At 38.0% G+C, this 15,528-nt stretch overlaps 1 protein-coding gene across 2 annotated transcripts in view; it reads left to right on the top strand.

Moving 5' to 3' along the window:
- SNTG1 (syntrophin gamma 1) overlaps positions 1-15,528 on the top strand; it is a 107,783-nt gene that overhangs the window by 19,119 nt on the left and 73,136 nt on the right. For both annotated transcript variants that reach the window (XM_081110880.1, XM_081110881.1), the window contains exon 4: positions 13,565-13,640. The gene's annotated coding sequence lies outside the window, so the exon portion shown is untranslated. The remainder of the gene's footprint in view (positions 1-13,564; positions 13,641-15,528) is intronic.

Here is a 15,528-nt window from a genome sequence, read left to right as displayed (position 1 = left end):
AAAGAAATCAGAAAACCACAATATTTTTAGTTATTCAAGATCCATATATTGTAAATCCTTATGTACCCAGCATTCTGTTTAGCAGAAGTATTTATAAACTGGCATCTCTATATTTGGCAATGTCATTCATAACTCCAAAATGTGAACAAACTTAAAACATTTCCATGAGCATCAAAAGAATAATTGTGCCTGGCATCATTGCAATATCAGGTATCCTATTTCTTAAAGATCTATCATCTACATATGACATTAGTGAAACTACTCTCAGCTAGAATATTTGGTATAGTTCATTTTGCTTTAAGACCAAAGACTTTGTATAATATAGTTCAATGCATATTGTTATTTCAGAAACCTGTTGTATGTCCTGATTAGACAAATAAGTGGTTTTTTCTAGCTAGTTTAATTTTTAAACTTAAATTGATTGCTAAAATATATTCATAAAGTGATATTCCCTTTTAGCGCGTCCCCACACTCTTTGGAGCGTGGTTCAGTGGCAGGCATGTTTAATGTTGAGCTTAGTGTGTCTGTTGTCTTGATGGATGAGGTGAAGTGAGTGAGTCCCAGGGCTTTCACAAGTTCAAGTGCACACGCCAGAAGTATGGCTCTTACAATTACAAATCAACAGGCAAAACACACCCAGAAGCTTTTCCTCACTTACTTATCTTTAGTGGGAAATGGATTCACATGATTTATTCTTATACTCAGGAGTATTTCTTTGCTGGGAGCAGACTTTCTGCTTTAAAATGTTGGGAATTCCCATTGGAATCACTCTCTTCTGTAAAAGAGTAAGACAGATACATTTTTTGTAAGATTTTTGATTGGAGATAAGTATTTTTAATAAATTTATCGGGGTGATAAAATCGTATAGGTTTCAAGTGTACAATTAATTCTGTGCTATGTCATCTACATATTGCTTTGTGTGACATAATCTTGAAGTACTGCAAAATCACTGTGGCCACTGATGAGCAGTTTCCCACATGTTGAAAGCTGAGCAGAGTTCCTACATGTTGAAAGCTCCAAATTTTTCATTATTTTATTATTGAGATATATGCCATTTATGAGCTTTTCTCGGGCTGGTAAGCTCTGAGAGGCCTTAGGCCTTGATTTCAAAGCCCTTGGCGAAACAATTCAAGGACCCATATATGTCATCTCGTTTTCAATGTCTTTTTTCTTCTGCTTCCTTTTGATTGACGTATGCTTCTTTTCAATGCCAACTTTTTCTTCTTTCCAGCTGGAGAGATTTTTCTCATCTGTGAAATCATATATCAGTTGCTGTTTACTTAAGAAGAGTCATTGATACAAAGAACATAGAGATTTAAAATTTTTATATCTTGCAATCAGGAATTCTACGTATTCTTACATGCATAGTAATAAAAGCATAAGTTAGGACTTTGAGCAGAATCCACTGTGGGACCAAACAAAAGGCAGTCTGTCCGTCCAGAGGCCCGTGGCTCCGACAGGATGGGAGAGAGAGAGATGATGTCTGTTGGTAGAGAGATGGGCATCTCAGAAACAAGCAACCCAGTGGTGACATGCCTGTTCATGTTTTCTTTCCACTCCAAGAATTTACTACTGTGAAACCTAACTAAGATCGTTCTTAGGCGAAACAGGAAGCATGCAATCACAGGTGAACTCTTGCTGGTCATGGAGGAGAAAGATGATGTTTCTTATTAGAGAAATATTTTTCCATTTGGGTCTGCAAAGCGGCCTTCATAAAAGTGAAAGTATTGTTTCAACCAGAGTTTAAATGCTCTCCCTCACCCTTTAAGGGATGCAATAAGAAAATGGCTCTTCCATTTCTGGATAGAAAGAGGAAGACTTTCAATTAAGGAAATGTGGAGGAGCTGTCAGCTGAATTTGGCTGGGAGCTTTAACAGAAACAGTGCTATGTAAAAGGGAAAGGGTTGCATGTATAGGAAAATATACTTTTATTAAAAGATCATCTTGGGGCCTGGCCATTGTGGCTCAGTGATGGAGTGTCCACCCATGAACCTGGAGGCTGTGGTTTGATTCCAGGTCAGGGCACATGCCCAAGTTGTGGGCTCCATCCCCAGCAGGGGTCATGCAGGAGGCCACCCATCCATGTTGATGTTTCTCTCTCATGGATGTTTCTGTCTCTCTCTCTCCCTTTCTCTCTCTCTCTCAAATAAATAAAAACATATTTTTAATCTCAGAAATTCATATTTTATTTTATTTTAAATTCTTTATTGTTTAAAGTATTACGTATAGTATTACATATGTCTCCTTTTCCCCCCATTGACCTCTCCATGGCCACCCCCAACCCCCAGCACATGCCCTCACCTTCTTACTGTCTATGTCCATTGGTTATGCTGATATGCATGGATACAAGTCCTTTGGTTGATCTCCTCCCCTCCCCCTCCCCCTGCCCCTCATCCTCCCCTGCCTTCCCTCTGAAGTTTGACAGACTGTTCGATGCTTCTACTATGTCTCTGGTTCTATTTTTGTTCATCAGTTTATGTTGTTCATTATATTCCACAAATGAGTGAGTTCACGTCACGTCACGTGATATTTATCTTTCTCCGACTGGCTTATTTCGCTTAGCATAATGCTCTCCATGTCCATCCATGCTGTAGCAAATGGTATATATTTTAAAAATGTTTAAAAAAGATCATCTTGGAAACTGTTTCTCTATGTTATCAGGACTGTCATTTTCCATAATGTTAGCTGATGGCTTGCTCAAGTAGAAATTAACTGCAGAAGTAGGAAGCTGACCTACCATTATACGGGGTTAGCTATATGGGGTTGTAAGGTTCCCATTTTCTGCAGTTTCTACTTTAGACACACAGCTGGCCTTTTTTCTCCCACTTTCAGAGCGATATCCCTTTTAAAAGAAACTTCTATCCTCTGTTGTCTGCAAGGCAACAGCAGTTTTCAGCAACATGAACATTAAATATTGTACTTAAGATTTACCAGCGTTATCAACAGCAGAAAAGGAAGATCTTTCGTCTACGAAGAAGCCCATACCCCACTGTCTTTCATAGGCTCAGTTTCCAATGGGTAGAAAACTTCTGGCTGCGGGAACCAATGTGGCTGGTCCTTTCCACTGGGTAGACACATGGATCCCTTTAGTGCCACTTGTCAGTCCTGCATCCTGACCCACTTTCTTCCTGAAATGGAATTTTCCATGTTGTCCTTTTCTTTTGCTGAAGGTCTGTGTTTGTAACTGTTATCCTGGTAAATGAAAAATCCGAGATAAAGAATACCTACCTCACTTCTAGTGCCATTCTTTTAGTGGGCTTTCTTGGAGTAAGACATTCTGTCATAAGTTACTATAATACAATTTCTATGTAAAAGAAAGCCACAATCATGGCTCACATGGATTGGACTCTGATGCTGAGTCATCTCCCTGTTGCAGTGCTTTCTGCTGTGGGTCAGTTGGCTCACTCACATTTATCTCATGAGCCTGGAACTCCTATCATCTTCTGATGGAAGAAAATGCGGAGGCTAAGGAGAAGCCAATCGCTTGTTGGAATCTCACATTTAATTAGTACCCAGCTCAATTCTTGATTTTTTTTTTCTATCAACTTGTAGGGAAAAATGACATTGTTTCTGCTCATTTGACAAAATAATTTGAAATGGGATTTGAGGGAATGTGAGGATTGCAGGCAAAGGACACCAGTGGCAGCTGGTCAGACACCTGCTTCCCCTCTATTTGTCTGGCCCTCTCAGAGGCTCTGTGTAGCCAGTTCTTGTAAAGGGGTTACGCAGAAGCAAATGGGAGCCTCTTTGGCGGTGTTGTTGAGGTCAGAGGTACAGGACGTGCAGAGCCAGCCTTAATGATCAGACATGAAGCGATACCTTGGTAGATGGGTACGGTAGAAGGGACATGACTTCAACAAGAATTAAATGCTGGTGAGGCTAGTCCTGGGGCTCTCAAGTAGCTGGGTGAGGTTCTCAGGACAGGATTCTCGGGCTACGTGTCGTGATGAGGCAGGCAGTGTCCTGGCGGGAAGAGGAATGGTCTGATAGGAGGAGAGGTACACCTGGGGTCCCAAGAACCCTGGGTAGGTAGTGCTTGGGCCAGAAGATGGCATCACATATGGAGCTGCTGATTTTTCATGCTTTTATTGCAGCACCTACCATAGTTGTCATAGGTAAAAATGAAACAGATTAATTAAAAGATTATACGAGAGGATGAGTGAATAAAATCTAAATGGATGAATAACTTATCCAACCCCAAATTCGCAAGCCCTGTCCATTCCTAACCATTTTTACCTCCTTAGCGTTGCCTGTCTCAGGATGCAAAGAGGCTGAAGACATGTGCCCGCAGCACTTGCTATTTGAGCATTTCTCTGCAAACACTCTTCCAGGAATAAAACATAATAGATTAGCGACTATTGTTTGAAAGTGTTTTTGGCACATTGCCCAATTTTTATCTTGGCAGGCCTGTTTTTATTTGGTTCATATCTTGGGTTTTCAGTATTCATTTGCATACTACTTTCACAATTTTATTATCTTTTTGAGTTATAGTTCGTAAGGACTTGATTTATGTTGCTATTCCAATGCAATGGAGTTTCTTTTTAAATATTTACTATATTTTCCAAAAAAATTAAGGGCCATTTGCCTTCCTTCTTTACCTTGTGGGGAACATTCCTAACCAAGCAAACATTGCCTCTATACTTTGTCTCTTTCAGTTCTGTAAGCCAGGCAGAATTCAGGTCTAGTGCCTATAAGTTGGGTTTTATATACTCTATATTACTGGTTTTTGTATTGGACCTTTGAATGGCTATTTGAGCTGGAATCTATGATGCAATGCTATAAATAGGTCCCAATTTATTTCAGTGAGTTCTAAAACCTGTTAAAAATTGGATCTTGTAGAGACTTCATTTTATCCTCTGTTTTTCCATAGATGATATGACAAAACATGTCTTTGTAAATCTTTCCAATTGGAAAGAATTTTGCTTGGTCGCCCCACTAATGTCTTATTTTTAAAACTCATTTCTAAAACTCAGAATGAGAAAAATGGTTTGAATCAAATCTGTTAAATTCCCACAATTTATTTTCAACTTAACACAAGTTTCCTTGAACCTGTACTTCACAAATTTCACCCTGTTTTTTTCATAGTAGGTCTTCCATGTGATTGTTCATTTTGTGTTTCAGGACCAACGTCCCCAGATAATTGGGCAAATATTGTTCTGGATGTTTCCATAAAGGTATTTGTAGATGAGATTAACATTTAAATCAGTAGACTTTGAGTAAAGCAGATTGCCCTCTGTAATGTAGGTGCATCCATCCAATTATTTGAAGGCCTTCATAGAAAAAGACCAACCTCACTTGAGCAAGAGGGAAATCTGCCAGCCAACTAACTTTAGACTCCGACTACAGCACCTGCCTTTCCCTGGGTCTCTGACTTTTTGGCCTCTCCTGTGGACTTTAGACTTGCCAGACTCCACAATCTCTCTCTCCCTCTCTCTGTTCTCTCTCTCTCTCTCTCTCTCTCTCTCTCCCTCTCTCTCTCTCTCTCTCTCTCTCTCTCTCTCTCCCTCTCCCTCTCTCCACATTCTATTGGTTCTGTTTCTCTGGAGAACCTTGACTAGTATACTTAGTTACAATGGCGTTTGGTCCTTTTGTCTTTCTCTCGAGGTGACAAAACTCTGGTACAGGCGTGTCCTACTCACATTTTCAATTTTCAATCCTTGCACAACCGTGGCATAAGGAAGATGTACAATTATGTTTGTCAAAACAAATTAGGCTTCTTCTTTTAAAAATTATTATTATACTAGTATTTTTATTTCCCCCCCTTTTGACCAGCATTTCTTTATTTATCCAGTTCCATTAGCAATAAGTATTCATTAGTGATGTCTTTGAGGTAATCAAGTTTTTAAAATTATCTTAGGAATCTTCATGATAATGGAATTATGCCCAGTATAATCTTGAAGTTTTAGACATTTATTTTATACATATTATAGTCATCAATGATATGTAAAGTATTAGCCAGACACATTAGCGCAAACATTTATATAAATTAGAGTTTACATGTACATTATTCACTGACACGAGTTGAAGTTAATTGCAAATAAAGGAGGATAGGACATGGCATTTCTGACTTTTATTTTTAGTTAAAACAGGAAACACTAAATCAGTCGTCTTTTAATGAAATGTATAGGGCCACACACTGTTTTGTTGTGGTGGTTGTTGAATATCTGGTTTGTAACTGTAATAGTGATACATTAAAAACCTGAGGTAAAGAATACCTCATCATTGCTAATGGAATTCTTTATTTAAGGTTTTGGCTGCTCTCCCTCATGTATTAAAATGGCATGGGTTTTCTATCATTAGCAGACTTTTCCTTGAATATTTTTTTACACCTATGAGAGTGATGGACTTGCACTAAGAAAGTTTTGATAGGCTACACATAGATGGCTAGTTTCCTACTGCTGATTGTAACAGATCTAGTTACAGATAGCAAGGGATTAAATAGGTGATGATGATGATGGGGGACTGATGAGAATGTTCTAAATTTAAATTGTGGCAATGATTGTACAAATCTGTGACTATATTAAAAGCTACTGAATTAATACAATTTAAAAAGGTGAATTTAATGGTATATGAATTATCTATCTATCTATATATAAAAGTCTAATATGCAAAGTGTCACCTCGGAAATTCGACCAGGACAGTGGGAGTTCGATCACTCGCTGTGACCACCAGGGGGTGGCACAGAACGAAGGAAGGCCCAGGCTGGCAGCTGGAAGGAAGTCCCTGGCCAGCAGCCAGAAGGCCTCAATTGGCTCTGCTCGCTGGCCAGGCCTAGGGACTCTACCTGTGCATGAATTTCATGCACCAGGCCTCTAGTATATCAATAAAGCTTTATGTAAAAAAGGCAATGGCATTTTATATTTACTTAAAATCTAGGGCAAAATATTATTCCTTTGTATTACTTAAGGTCTAAATGTTAATTAGTATTAATTCTCCCCCACCCCCAAACAATTGCAGTGGTTTTATAGAAAAAACATATGCTTTAGGAAAATCTTCATGGAATCTAGCAACAATTTCCATGTTTTCATTAAGTACCTGAACTAAAAATAATTCTATTTGATTCAATTTAAAAGTAAAATTTAGATTCAATAATAAAACAATAAATTTCAAAATATTGTCATGAAAATGTTTATTTTTCTTGTTTTAATTAAAATGAAGGATTATTGTGTGAAATCTACTTTTTCCTCTTGAAAGAAAATTCTATTTAGAAGATGGCTGTTTTTATTGCTGGAATTTCTTGATATTTTACTTTTATTTCCCACAGGAAGAGCTGTCCTTGTATATATTAGAAACTTGTGCTAATGCCTCCAGGAGGAATAAAAATGACTTGGTCATTTTCCTTCTGGAAAACACCCAAATTAAATTGCTTGCTCCCTTGGCATTTTCAGTTAGAATTAAGTCATTGCTTCCACGAGTCTCCATCCTGTTCCCCAGAGTTTGGTCCTCCTCCAGGTAATTTGGTGAGGTTAATTTCATTATGGGTGGCCTAGAGTTATTGCTCCATTTAAAAGACTTTGCCAAGGAGCCAAAATTATGTTGGGATTTTTATTCCTCTTTGATTTTCAAAATTTGCAAAAGGGTACATATATATTATGGTAGTGATTAGCAGCATATATATTGAGATCATGTGATCCTTGGGACATTATTAAATCTCTTATTTTTTATCTCACATTACAGTAATATGCATCTATCATTAGTGATTTTTATAAGGGTTAAATGTAACATTGTATACAAAGCTTTAGCATAATAAGTAGTTTTAATAGAGATAATACAACTGCTTAAATCTAGCCTCTCTTCTGCCCCATGGATTTTACTAGTATCTACAGGCCACGTCACTTCATAAAAATTGGGACATGCTAAGTTCCAGTAGACATTTATTCTGGAATTTGTACAAAAATGCTTGTGGTTCCAGTGAGTAAAACACCCAATTATGTGTCAAGATGGGTGGAGAAGGGTCCAGGGCAGGCTTTGCCTAGGCAGCTGGGTCCAAGTCCAGTTCTGCCATAGGAAGCACGCACTCAGCCTGGTAGTGTAGGGCAATGGCAATTGTTGTCAAGCTCTGGGAAGCCAGAGACGCTAAAACAAGACAGATAATTAAACAAATCCATGAGAGCTGCATGTCCCTTCCAGCACTGATGGGTCTCCTCCAAGGAGGCCTGCACCTTGGTCAATACCTTAAACATATTGAATTAAATTGTCTGAAACTGGATTTAATTAAGTGCAATAGAGTAATAGATTACCGCTAGCCTGCCTGGAAGAGTGATTTGTTGTTGTTTTCATTAAAATTTTCTTTTAACCTGTTCAGGACTATTTACTGTTTATGGTCTGTGTTTTCAGGAAGAGTTATGGTGCCAGAGCATATATAGAGTTCAGGAATGGAGTCCCTATCACCCATGTTCCCACTGGAAACCATTTACAACTTGTACTTCCTGGTGAAGTGAAGGGTTAAGGGTGGGTAGGTCTTGATCTTTTATTCATTCTCGCACAGTACACATGCTAGCGAGAAGCAAAAGATGGAACTCCATGATCTCTAGATTAAGGGAATATTTAGAATTTTTCTAATGGGAGGTAAGTGCGTAATCAATGTGATTTGACTGACAGCAATGAAAAAAAAAATCTTGAATTAGTTCATGTTTTCGGTAAATAGATGGTAAGAAAACTATCTCAGCAGCAGTCTAAGAAATTTGGCCATTAATGGAAAAATCAACATGATTATAAGTAGAAGAATAGTAAAGTGAACGTTTTATTTAAGCCGGGAAAGAATTGAACTTGTTTGCTATCCATCAGGGAGGAGCCTGTGTAAAGGGACAAATTGTGGGAATGTCAGCATCCTAAAAACGTCAGAACCACTCTAAAACTATGCCTTCACCTGGCCTTAAAAAGCACACCACACTTCCTGATTGCTACACTGCTATTGTTTTTTCTTTCTCTCTTGCATGTTGGTGTACAGAGTGCATCCCGCGGGCTACAGGGAAGCACATTATACTCTTCCCCACCTTGATAAAATATTGGACCGGTGGTTACATAAATGAGCTTGCACCCAGCCAGCAGTCCTCCCCGGAGTTCTGTATTTAGGTTTCTGGCCCAGATTTTGTCAACCATTGAGGCTGATGTATATTTAGACTAGAATACAAATGAGTTGCAGAAGAGCATAAATTATCTAAAATTGTTCCCTATTGCAAAAAAAAAGTTCAAATGTTTATTTGTAAAATCTTTCTTTGATCGCTTGTCTACTGTTTTTTATAAACATGCATTCTGCCTCTGATACAGTATAAAAGTGGTATTATATTGTTAACAAGTCCAGGTGTTAGATTATTTTTTCAGTATATATATAAATAAAATTGTAGTATGCTAATTAAGGCAGATGTCTTCCAGACGTCCATCCGGATGTCCATCAGGACAAAGCCACAGCGGCTGTGAAACCTGGGGCACACGGCAGCCTTGGGCTCAGGCAGATGCAAGGCCCGGGGCTCAGTGGCAGCAGCAGCAGGGTGATGGGGGCGGCGCCTTTCCCTGATCAGCCTGGTCACCTCCCTCAGAGGGAGACCAGACTGCGGCTTAGCCTTCAGTAGGAAATCCCCTGAGGGCTCCAGGATTGTGAGAGGGGGCAGGTCAGGCTGAGGGAACCCGTCCCCCCTCTTCCCCAGTGCACAAATTTTTGTGCACCAGGTCTCTAGTATATATATATGCCATAATAATTTTGTTTTATTTGTAGGATTAAAAATGTCTTTGAGCCCTAGCTGGTTTTGCTCAGTGGATAGAGCATTGGCCTGTGGACTGAAGGGTCCCAGGTTTGATTCTGGTCAAGGGCACATGCCTGGGTTGCGGGTTTGATCCCTAGTGGGGGCATAAAGAAGGCAACCAATCAATGATTCTCTCTCATCACTGATATTTCTATCTCTCTGTCCCTCTCCCTTCCTCTCTGAAATCAATAAAAATATATTGAAAAAAAAAATGTCTTTGAGCATGTGTAGAGTTTTAGGCCTCTCGTTCTAGAAAAGCTTTGCTATCTGAATTCTACATCTTCTTGGTCTACTTGGCATGTGTATGTGCATAATAACCTAATTAATTTTTCCTGCTTTAATTGTAATGCACTTGTCTGGATAGCCAGCTATTTAATCTGGTTCAAGGGAATGGATAATGAGATAAAGGTTAAGATTTGAAGTAGCTGTCGACCAATTACCTTCATAAGGAAGAGAACCCAGTGCCCACATTCTTGTGCTGGAGACCACCACATCACAAGTGCAAAGAGTTGCACAGAAGTGACACTTGTGAGATTAAGGATGGTTCAACAGGAACACAAAAAACACAAATAGAAAAATGGTCCAGCCCTAACCGGTTTGGCTCAGTGGATAGAGCGTCGGCCTGCGGACTGAAAGGTCCCAGGTTCGATTCTGGTCAAGGGCATGTACCTTGGTTGTGGGCACATCCCCAGTAGGTGGTGTGCAGGAGGCAGCTGATCGATGTTTCTCTCTCATCGATGTTTCTAACTCTCTATCCCTCTCCCTTTCTCTCTGTAAAAAATCAATAAAATATATTTTAAAAAAAGAAAGAAAGAAAGAAAAATGGTCCAAATTAAGAAATCCCAAAAGAAGGTGATTAACATCTTCATTCAAAACCCATGGATACAGACAATAGTGCAGTAGGCCTGGGGGTGGGGGGTGCAAGGTTGTATGGAAACTGGATGGTTTAAAAAAGTAGAAAGTTATTTTCTCATAGTTATTGAGACTGAAAGTTACAGCAGCCTAAATAAACTATAATGCCATGCAACACAATACATTGTATACAGCAGGTGCTCAGAGTGGAGAATAATTTTGATTTTTGTCCCTAGATCCTTGTCTCTGAATTCACCAATTCTCTAAATTGATGAATAATTTTTGATAACTTTTCATTTTGAAATAAATGTACGTTTACTGAAAGTTGCAGCGATAGTACAGAGACATCTAGTTAACCCTTCACCCAGTATTTCCCCATGGTTATTTTGTACGTAATAAGATACAATATTGAAAGTAGAAAACTGACACTGGCACATTGTCTGTTTATAGCTCTATGTCATTTTATTATATGTATAGATGCCTATTACCACCACCACAATCAAGACACAGTACTATTCCATCACTACCAATTTTATATTTAAATATATAAATCACCAACAATATATACTTTTCATTTATTTTAAAATTTTATATATGTGTAGTTATACTCTTCCTGTAACTCCAACAGCAACCTATTCTCTATCTGTATAATTCTGTCATTTTAAGAATGTTATATGCATGGAAACCTACCATATGTGACATTAGAGGTTAGCTTTCTACATTCAGCACAATGACCTTGAGATCCATCACAGTTTGTATGGTTATCAATAGTTGATTCATTTTTATTGTTGAGTAAGAGTCCATGGTATAGATGTACCACAGGGTGCTAACCATTTAGCTTTTGAGAGGCATTGGGTTATTTCTAGTTTTTGGCTATTACAAATAAAACTATTATGAACATCTGTGTACATATATTTGGGTGAGCATAAAGTTTCATTTCCCTGGCATAAATGCCCACCTGTGCAATTTCTGGGTCATATGGCAGTTGCACATTTATTTATTTATATACTAGAGGCCCGGTGCACAAAATTCATGCATGGGTAGGGTCCCTAGGCCTGGCTGGCAATCAGGGCCGACCTGTGGGACGACTGGCAGGGCAATCAGGGGGCCCCCCGCTGGCACCCACCTTGGCTGGCCTGGGGCCTGTGGGCTGGGGGCAGCCCCCTGCATTGAGCGTCTGCCCCCTGGTGGTCAGTGCATGTCATAGTGACCAGTCATTCCGCCATTCAGTCAATTTGCATATTAGGATTTTATTATATAGGATTTTTAAGAAATTGGCAAAATATTTTCATAGTGACTGTACCATTTTAAAGTCTCACCAGCAATTTTTGAGAAATTCAGTTTCTCAAAGTTCATGTCAGAATTTTACATATATGTTTAAAATTATTATTGTTTTTAAACTTTAGCTATATTGCAATAACTAAATGTGTCATGATATCTCATCATGCTCTTAATTTCCATTTACTTCCTTAATTGCTAGAGGTGTTGAATATATTTTCATCTGCTTATTTTTGATCTATCTAGTCTCTTTAGTGAAATGACTAATTCACGTCATTTGCCCATTTTCTAATTGGATTTTTAAAAGTTTAAGATCTTTATAGGTGATACATACAATTGTTTTCACAAATGTGTGACTTGAAAATATTTTCTCTATGTCTATAGCTTGTATTTTGATCCTTAAACATGATCTTTTGTAGAACAAAATTTTTAAAAATTAATGAATTCCAGTTTATCACATTTTTTTCTTTTATGTGCGTGCTTTTGGTTTTATGTCTAAGGCTCTTTACCGAGTTGTAGTTCCCTCACAGCCCTAGTTTTTCCTCTTAAGTTTTATTTTAAAACATATATTTATATTTTTAAATTTTAATCTATAATTCAGTCTGAATTATTTTTTTGTATATGGGGTAAGGTTCAGTTACTGGTTCATACTTTTGCCTATGGATGTCCAATTGCTCTAACACTTTATTTTATAGACAAGCTCAGCCCACAGTCACTGAAGGGGATAATAGAGAGTGTCCACCAGGGGCCAGGAATGTCAGAGCCATTCCTGAATTATTTTACCACCACCCAGAAGCTGGTGGTCTAGTTTAGGGTTCCCAACTTGGCTAAGGTTCTCATTTCTCTGGGGAGCTTATTAAAAGGCCATATTGATAGGCCTCTGAATAAATCTGAATCAGAGTCAGAAACGAGTCTCTGTTGAGTTACACAGGCACCTCCCTCCTCTGCAGCCCGCTGTGTACCTCTGCAAATTCGCTGGGTAACCACTGTTCTCTTACATATGATCTCTCACTTGGTTATTATTTTATTACAGTATTAGAGTAGTTTCAAGACTGCAATTGAGTTTATAACACAGATTATAGAAATGTGATCATTAAACATTAAGTGGCAAAGGCAGAAACATTACTCTAACCTTTGGAAATAGCAATGTGTTGCTCAAACCTTGATTTATAGAGGTCAACCCTGCTCCCGCAGCATAAAACTGAGTTAATAGCTATGTCTCATTAAAAATAGTAATCACTTTTTGGCCTCAAACATGAGGTGATTCCTCACAAGGCAGGCTTTTAAATATTATTGATAATTTAAACTTGGCATTATTCTAAAGGCTGAAGTATTGGCATTTTAGACCTGAATGCAACTACTGGCACACACAATTTTGGGCAAATTATCTAATATCCTTTTGTACTTTTTTTTTTAAAGCCAATTTTCCCAAACTGTGTTCTGCAGAAATTAGTTTTATGACATTAGCCATTTAAGGAATACTTATTATATTATTTCATCCTCTTGATGATCCACAAGGTTTTGAGTTACTCCTAGAAATTGACAAGAAATGTGGTAAAATTGTATGCGCTATAAGTGTAAACGGGATGCGTGCCTCCTTATGGATGAAATGGGTGCATTTCAGTGTATAGATTGCATTGCATCTATTTAGAATGTTTGCAAGACTTTTTATTTTTGCTTTCTGTATCTAGACAATTCTCCAGAATGTTGTGATTGCCAGAGGAGTGACTTCTGATAAAAGAAAAATACTGCTCTACCTACACTCAAGTAAGATCATTATTTTGCAATATGCCTTTGTAAATTAATGAAAAAATACCTCTTTCTCCACATTTTAATAAGCAAGTAATTTTCTTCAATAGTAAGCTTTATGAAGCCTCCTTATCTCTTCTAGAACAATATGAAACAAAAAAAATTCTCCTGGTGTGGGGAGGGTAGCAACATATCAAATGCATGCCAATGTTTATTATTTAGACTGTATTTAGGTATATCTTTCTACCATATTTATTTAAACAACTGTATTAAATTTTTTGTACTTTAATGAGCATCACTCAGAGGAATGAAAATTAATCAATTTTCAAAAGCTGACTTTATGATAAGGGTTCCATGAGTGAGTGCTGAACTACTGGAGAAAGGGCAGATAGGTAATAACGGAAAGGGGGGCCTTGGCAAAGTGTTTCTTTTTTAAAAAAATACGTTTTTATTGATTTCAGAGAGGAAGGGGGAGGGAGAGAGAGAAACATCAATGATGAAAGAGAATCATTGATTGGCTGCTTCCTGTATGCTCCCTACTGGGGATCCCGGGACCCTTCAGTCCACAGCCCGAGGCTCTATCTTCTGAGCCAAACCAGCTAGGATGGCAAAGTGTTTCTTAAAATGCCTTACAACAGTAGAGCCTAGGGGACTATCACATCCTCTTTTGTTTATTCAGAACAAAGGATGAAAGTGTGAAATTATAAAAGAAATTCAATATTACTGCAGAAAATGAGCATGAGTCAGTGTAGTCAAATCAGTTAGGAGATGAACACCGTCTGTGACATTGGTGCTAAGATGAGTGTGCCTTTTGGAAGGATTCAAACTGTATTTGCTCTACAGACCAGAACCTGGCTGCCAACGTTTTGGCTTAAAATCACTATATCTGCTTTTCTAATAAATTGTTGCAGTATTTCTCAGTTTTTATTTTCTGGCAGAACAGAGATACCCAAAGTGGTTTTAGTGAGAATCATAAAACTCATTACCATCTATTATGTTTAAATGAATGCTAATACTTAAAAGTGTATTATGTATCTATTGTTTTATTAAATCATATTTCAATGTAATACAAAATGACGAGAATTCTTCAGAATGTTTATCTGTGTGTTGTAAAAATCATAGAATTGTAAGGCTCGATGCGTCCTTGCAGAAAGTTTGTGATTGGATTTCCTTGACTGGCTTCTCAAAGATTATGACAAAGATGATGACACTTAAGATTACAAACACTTAGGTCTACATTTGTTCTTATTACTAGATATTATTAGGCTATGGAAGCCATATGGTGTTATATGTGTCATAATCACACCCAGATAGTGATGGGTTGCTAATAAATTTATTGTTCTTTCCTCAACAAATTGTGATCCCTACCCACCTGAATCCAGGTACATTTTCCCTCATCATTAAATTAAACACTGTTTTCTCATTATTTGCATAAACAGAAAATTCTAATGCATAGTTTTCTAGGAAGCAGCAAGAACACATTCTAGTACACCAAAAAATACTGGGTTATGGCCAATGTTTTAGAATAATTTTTCATAACGAGGCCTTTATATAGCTATAGCTTTCCTTCCATTAAAATGCCATAGAGAAGCTTGATAGATAATAGAGAGAAGAAAATAACCTATTTTTAAGATTGAAACAGGGGTGAGTGCTCAAGAATGACCTATTCTCTCTACCATTGACTTTCCTTGCCTCTGCATCTATTCCTCATTCCCAACAACCATTCGAAATTGATGGATATTTCTGTTTCCTGAAACCCTGTGGTTCCTTGGTTTCTCAGCCTTTCATGTTGAAGCCCATAAGAAGGAATGAACTAAACAGAGACAGAGAGCAAGCTATGTAGGTGGAAACTACCCAGATTATGCTGTGCTAGCCATAAGTGGCAACGTTATTGCTCTGCAAGAGA

This window comes from Myotis nattereri (assembly GCF_964212035.1).
Source record: "Myotis nattereri genome assembly, chromosome: 17".
Taxonomy (NCBI): Eukaryota; Metazoa; Chordata; class Mammalia; order Chiroptera; family Vespertilionidae; genus Myotis; species Myotis nattereri.
This window is presented reverse-complemented; position numbering and strand designations above follow the sequence as displayed.